This window comes from Ranitomeya imitator, chromosome 1 (genome assembly GCF_032444005.1).
Source record: "Ranitomeya imitator isolate aRanImi1 chromosome 1, aRanImi1.pri, whole genome shotgun sequence".
Classification (NCBI taxonomy): Eukaryota; Metazoa; Chordata; class Amphibia; order Anura; family Dendrobatidae; genus Ranitomeya; species Ranitomeya imitator.
The window spans coordinates 171,031,306-171,038,780 of NC_091282.1; the positions used below are offsets into that span (position 1 = coordinate 171,031,306).

The following is a 7,475-nucleotide window of genomic DNA, read 5'->3' on the forward strand; positions in this document are numbered from 1 at the left end:
CAGGTCTCCTGGTGTATTTGGCAGAGATAGTATGGTGCCAGAAAAAACCAGAGGAGACAAGGTTGCAGACTCTTTACCTGTTTACTGGTGATTCACGGCCACAGTCCTATGTACTGGTAACAGATGTTGGTGTGGTCCGGTAGGCCTCTATAGTATAATGCACCCCCATATGCCTACATTCAGTATAATGCACTTCCCATAGGCCTCCATACAGTATAATGCACTCCCCATAAACATCCATACAGTATAATGCACTCCCCATAGACCTCCATACAGTATAATGCACTCCCCATAGACCTCCATACAGTATAATGCACTCCCCATAGACTTCTATATAGTATAATGCACTCCCCTTATGCCTATATACAGTATATATTATAATGCATGCCAATACAGTTAATAGTAGCACAGCTCCTCAAAGAGCGAGGCCCCCTTTGACCCCCCACCCCGGTAGCTATGCTACTGCTCATGCTCTTCATTGCTGTTTTGTACAGAAAAGTACTAATGCTCCTATTCTAGTGACTTTGGTCTGTACTGTATATGTGTATATCTCCTGATTCTCTCATATTTCCCATCAATCCTACAGAAAATTGTGGCATGATCAACCTGAAGTTCAATTGGATGTTGTATTATCGAACTATCGCTTTGTACATATGTACGTATATTTATATAAATATTTATATATGTTTCTATATTTATTTAGACTGAATATATATGTATGTATTATAATTCCTTTTGGACACTTACTATTATTATAGCCCCCTATGCACCTGATATACAGTTAGGGCCAGAAATATTTGGACAGTGACACAAGTTTTGTTATTTTAGCTGTTTGCAAAAACATGTTCAGAAATACAATTATATATATATAATATGGGCTGAAAGTGCACACTCCCAACTGCAATATGATAGTTTCCACATCCAAATCGGAGAAAGGGTTTAGGAATCATAGCTCTGTAATGCATAGGGCCTCTTTTTCAAGGGACCAAAAGTAATTGGACAATGGACTCTAAGGGCTGCAATTAACTCTGAAGGCGTCTCCCTCGTTAACCTGTAATCAATGAAGTAGTTAAAAGGTCAGGGGTGGATTCCAGGTGTGTGGTTTTGCATTTGGAAGCTGTTGCTGTGAGCAGACAACATGCGGTCAAAGGAACTCTCAATTGAGGTGAAGCAGAACATCCTGAGGCTGAAAAAAAAGAAAAAATCCATCAGAGAGATAGCAGACATGCTTGGAGTAGCAAAATCAACAGTTGGGTACATTCTGAGAAAAAAGGAATTGACTGGTGAGCTTGGGAACTCAAAAAGGCCTGGGCGTCCACGGATGACAACAGTGGTGGATGATCGCCGCATACTTAATTTGGTGAAGAAAAACCCGTTCACAACATCAACTGAAGTCCAGAACACTCTCAGTGAAGTAGGTGTATCTGTCTCTAAGTCAACAGTAAAGAGAAGACTTCATGACAGTAAATACAAAGGGTTCACATCTAGATGCAAACCATTCATCAATACCAAAAATAGACAGGCCAGAGTTAAATTTGCAGAAAAACACCTCAAGAAGCCAGCTCAGTTCTGGAAAAGTATTCTATGGACAGATGAGACAAAGATCAACCTGTACCAGAATGATGGGAAGAAAAAAGTTTGGAGAAGAAAGGGAACGGCACATGATCCAAGGCACACCACATCCTCTGTAAAACATGGTGGAGGCAACGTGATGGCATGGGCATGCATGGCTTTCAATGGCACTGGGTCACTTGTGTTTATTGATGACATAAGAGCAGACAAGAGTAGCCGGATGAATTCTGAAGTGTACCGGGATATACTTTCAGCCCAGATTCAGCCAAATGCTGCAAAGTTGATTGGACGGCGCTTCATAGTACAGATGGACAATGACCCCAAGCATACAGCCAAAGCTACCCAGGAGTTCATGAGTGCCAAAAAGTGGAACATTCTGCAATGGCCAAGTCAATCTCCAGATCTAAACCCAATTGAGCATGCATTTCACTTGCTCAAATCCAGACTTAAGATGGAAAGACCCACAAACAAGCAAGACCTGAAGGCTGCGGCTGTAAAGGCCTGGCAAAGCATTAAGAAGGAGGAAACCCAGCGTTTGGTGATGTCCATGGGTTCCAGACTTAAGGCAGTGATTGCCTCCAAAGGATTTGCAACAAAATATTGAAAATAAAAATATTTTGTTTGGGTTATGTTTATTTGTCCAATTACTTTTGACCTCCTAAAATGTGGAGTGTTTGTAAAGAAATGTGTACAATTCCTACATTTTCTATCAGATATTTTTGTTCAACCCTTCAAATTAAACGTTACAATCTGCACTTGAATTCTGTTGTAGAGGTTTCATTTCAAATCCAATGTGGTGGCATGCAGAGCCCAACTCGCGAAAATTGTGTCACTGTCCAAATATTTCTGGCCCTAACTGTATGACTCAGTCGTTCACTTACATTTAGATCAATGGGCAGAGGAAGATTTAATAAACCACTGCGCAATACGCTGCAGAAAAGCATATTCTTGGTGGTTTACATGGAATTGTATTGCAAATAGGTGTTGCTGATCACAATCAAAGAAATATTAAATAAGCATTATTCTATGTCAAGTTCTTGCATATAAAGACCTCGATAAACATGACTTAGCAATGACTATAAATGAATTTGGAGAACAGAAAAATACCTCTTCTGCCAGCGTAAAATGTGTGGCTATAGTATAATAAATGTCATATACCTATACAGCACATCAGTCTTCCTGTGTATGTTTAATATGAGTCCGTTCTCCAGTCCCATAGGTTTGAAAAGGACATTTTATTAATGAAACCTCCTAAAGGAGAAGTTGCAAAGGACAAAGTTCCTGAAGTGTCACTCACAGACTAATGTAAGAATTATTTTTTTTTTATATTATACATATTGATCAGCCGCTTTGTAGAAATGAAAGTTCCTTTTTCTGTGACTTTCCTCTGGAATAGCAAAAGGCCCTAAACATAAATATAAGAAACACTCCCCCGTCCATCACCATCAATGTTACGGGACTACGTCGGCCATTACTGGCCTTTATGGTGCTGCTCCATTCATAAGAAGAATTAGTCCACATGGATTGGAATTGGATGAGAATTTAGACATTTTTTCTGTTTAGAAATTCACCCATGAAATGGATTTTCCAATTCACATCATGCTGTTTCCGTTTCCAGTTGAGCAAAGGGTTGTTTCAAATTTTTTCTTTAGATTTTAATGGGGAAAAAATCCACAATCAATTCCCCAAGTAATGTTGTGTTGGAGATTTTGTCACGAATTAACTGTGGACAAAGTGCCATAATCTTTTAAAATTGTTTGCTTTAATAGTTAAAGAAGTTGTCCAAGTTTATCACGAACGTCTACAGTCACCTTATGTGACTGAAAACTTGTAAATCCTCACACTGCACGCAGTTCGCGCTCAGAGGATTCCCTGGTGTTGGCGGCGAGACCAAGCGCAGACGGGCAGACTAGACGTGCCTTGCTTAATGCCAGTCTATTGAGTGAGGCTGTGCATGTCTTCTTGGAATGTGGCCAGAAGTATGCACATCACGTACTCACAATCACATGACTGCTCAGTCTCGATGCCAACATTGGAGAATCTTCACATTGCGCACTGTACACAATGTGAGGATTCACAAGTGACTGTTGACTTTTGTGATAAACCTGGACAAACCCTTTAACATGTGCCTGAACTTTTAAAAATCTTTTGACATTTTATAGGGATATGTCAGGAGCTTTAAGTGGTTGGAATTTGGGTGCTGAGATTGCCTCTAGCATTTGGAGCAAAGAGGCAGAACTCCTCAGCCAATACTGAGGACAGACTGAACACAAGATCTATAAACCCGTCTTCAGTACAGCTACTGGTGTGCATCTCAGCACCTGGATCCCCACTTATGGCATGCCTCAATGACTTGTCAAAAATGTTGTAAAAGTTGTACAAATGCAGTTACACTTTGTCTCATGGAGACAACTTTTTTTTAGATTGAAGCCAAGCAAACGATAAGATGATTTCTATGGGTTCAGCTTTATCTAATACATGCAACTACACCAATATTATCAATCCTAAAAAATTGGGACAAAAAAGCGTATCTAAACCAACACTTAAAAAATAGGCTTTTTATAAAAGGCTAAAAGCATCTTTATTGCAGTATATTAAAAAATAAGACAAAACCATCATATAAGTATGTAACAACAGAGGAATACAAATGTAGGAAAAAGCAATGGGTCTACACGGGGGACAAGTCTTGTACAATACACTGATAGGTCTATTTAGAGTCTGTTAGATATTATATAAATACCTTACAATGAAAGTGTCATATTAGTGCAAAATGTCATGACATCTAATGGGCTAAATGATAAGAAGCCCATATAATATTAGGCTTCTTAATTCATACCACACAGTAAAGACATAATGTCATATTGGTACATGTAATGAGCGATACAGTAAGAAGCTCATGTAGTAATAGGCTTAATCAATGTAAAAATACCCTGATCGTTTTGTACAATTACACCTTACACCCATATAGGTAATATAGGACTGAAATATGGCACACATGAACATATGGATGTTACCTAAAGGAGAATGCTGCAAGGAACAGTGAGGCTGTAAGTCTGTCTGCGTTCCCCTCACACCCAACCAGTGCAATGTTTAGGTAACATCCACATTTATATGAACTTGAGTTGCATACCTTAGGGGATGGGTGCATGAGCGGAGAGGCTGCCTCTTTGGGGGGTCCTCATTCAGTGTGGTACCAGTGCAGAGCGTTTTTGACTGCACTCGCATACTGATACCATTGGACTTACGTGCGCTATATGTGGGGATATTGCATTTAATGTCAGCGGTGTGGTTTACTATATAGCAGCCTTTCAGAAGTGTATTGCACCTCCAGTGTAAAGCGTTATATATTTTTTTATTGCTATGGTTACCACTGCCATTTCTGTCCACACTTTTATCGTCTGATATTTCTCCAGATCTACATCAGCTAGCGTCACCTTCCTCCCCCTCTCCAACCTTTTTGATCTATATATTAATTTGCTGTGCATCACTCCCCTCTTTTTTGGAGACTTTGTTCTCTGTCTTTTCAATTGTTTTTATATATTGATATTTAATAACCTGACTCCTTGTTTTATTATTCGAGTTAGAATTGTTGGACCATCATTGATAAAGTATAATGCACTCCCCGTAGGCCTATATATAGTATAATGCACTCCTTATAGGCCTCTACATATAGTATAATACACTCCCCATAGACCTATATTTAGTATAATGCACTCCTTATAGGCCTCTAGATATAGTACAATGCACTCCCCATAGGCCTTTATAGAGTATAATGCACTCCACATACAGTAGGCCTCTATAGAGTATAATGCAGTCCCCATAGGCCTCTATACAGTATAATGCACTCCCCATCTGCCTCTGTATAGTATAATGCTCTCCCCATAGGCCTCCATGCAATATAGTGCACTCCCCATCTGCCTATATATAGTATAATGCACTCCCCAAATGCCTACGTATAGTATAATGCACTATAATGAACTATCGCTTTGTACATATGTACGTATATTTATATAAATATTTATATATGTTTCTATATTTATTTAGACTGAATATATATGCATGTGCAGCGCCCCAGAGATCTGGTCGTTGCAGTATGACACTCTGCCACTAAGGGGAGTGGCGGTACGTCTGATGGCACTGAAGGAATTCTCCTGACCAGGTATCACCAGAACACATTACACTTCACACTCCGGCCACTAGGGGGAGCAAAAGGCTTTATTTATTGGGCCACTCCTCACACTGGTAAAACTAGGGGCTGGGGAGGAAGTTAGTCAGAAGCTGACTGGGTTGGATTCAGGCAACATCCCGTGGCAGGGGGTGTTGCAGGGAGAAGACACAGGGGGGTCCCTGTCAGGCGTGGGAACCTGGCAGGTGCCTAGCGAACAGAACAGAACGTTACGGAGCCGCGCCTGCACCTCCTGCGGCGGCATCCTAAGAAAGAGATAAGAAGGGAAGGATATTGTGGAACAGTGTAAACGAGATCAAGCACAAAGGAGAGCCAGTAAGGGTCGTGCCGTGAGACCGAGGCAACATCTTACTGAGGCATGTAGCCGGTGGCCGGAACACCGCGGGAGTAACTGACTTCAGGCCTTACTTTGAACTCCGCAGGATAGTTAATTATAGGTTGGCTGTCTACCTTAAATTTCCTAAGAAGGCATAGGGGGCAACATTGGGAGAGGGGCGTCTCTAGGGTCCCGGAAGACCTCCAAGCCTTCCCGTCATACGGGTGCGTCCTAGCCAAAACATACCTGGGGGACGAGAAACTAGTAACATCTGGAACTAAAGAGAGAGAGAGAGAGCTGTAGAGAACGACGAACGAGAACAGCAGTTGTGAGGACTATCCCGAATGCTCAGCAGGGTAGGACTACAACACACAGGCGCTATTGGTAGGCAACGATTTCCATCTGTGAAGGAAACTCTGGAAGTGCCATCGGACCGGTCAGTCTCAGAAAGCCCTGTTAAACGTGCTCTGGATTGAGGACCCTGAAGTCTTCAGTAAAGAGGTAAAGAGACTGCAACCTTGTGTCCTCGTTATTGACTGTACCTCACACCATCACCATCTACCTTACTGGGAAGCCCTGGGGATATACTTCACCTGTGGGAAGGTATACAATCCAGCTGCCATTCCATCACCCCAGTGGACCCCACAGCAGCGTCGGTCACCCTGACCGAACACCACAGGTGGCGTCACGAACCCCTGACAGACTGTACCACCTTTATTGGACGCCCCTTAGCAGGGTCGCGGACCGGGTCTAGCCACCGTGACAGCCTCAGAACCGAACCAGAGAGGCCAGGTACCAAAACGCGTGGCCCTGTGTCTGGGGGCGATCCATATGTATTAGAATTCCTTTTGGACACTTACTATTATTATAGCCCCCTATGCACCTGATATATATTATGCCACTTTGAAGCCACACCTGCCTTTCCTGTATTTGTTTTTCTTTTTCCCCATTTATAATATTTCATGTGTTTTAATATCTAGGTTTTTTTATTGTGGTAAAAATAAAATGTAACATTTTTTAACCAATCTTAAAAAGCGTCAGCTTTGGTGACAGTTATAGATATTGCTTTTTATTGGTATCTATTATTGAGTTCACTTATTGGTGTTGATGTACATATGTACATGTACAGATTAGGACTAGGGAGCAGTATAATCTCCATGCTCGGCCATACAGGCTACATGTATATGTATTTAATTCTGCTACACAAAATACACATCATGACATTTGCAGAAATTGTTGAATTCTACATACAATTTAGATTACAAAGTAACACAATAATCTGAAGCACATTTTATGCATTTTCTGAATGCTTTATTTATCCCTTTGTTAATTTATGCTGCAGTTCACTGTAGGTGTCATACTCAGAGGTTGCACATTTACACAATTGATGGTTTCCTTACA

General features: G+C 41.2%; 1 long non-coding RNA gene across 2 annotated transcripts; it reads left to right on the forward strand.

The window, feature by feature from the left end:
• Positions 1 to 413: 413 nt before the first annotated feature.
• Positions 414 to 6,615, forward strand: LOC138665078 (uncharacterized). Of its 2 annotated transcripts, XR_011318424.1 has the most exons (4): positions 414 to 655; positions 2,784 to 2,877; positions 4,541 to 4,666; positions 5,617 to 6,615. It is a non-coding gene; the product is annotated as an uncharacterized lncRNA (long non-coding RNA). The 2 variants fall into 2 exon arrangements; XR_011318423.1 differs by lacking the exon at positions 5,617 to 6,615 and having other exon boundaries at positions 4,541 to 5,084.
• The last annotated feature ends 860 nt before the right edge of the window (positions 6,616 to 7,475 follow it).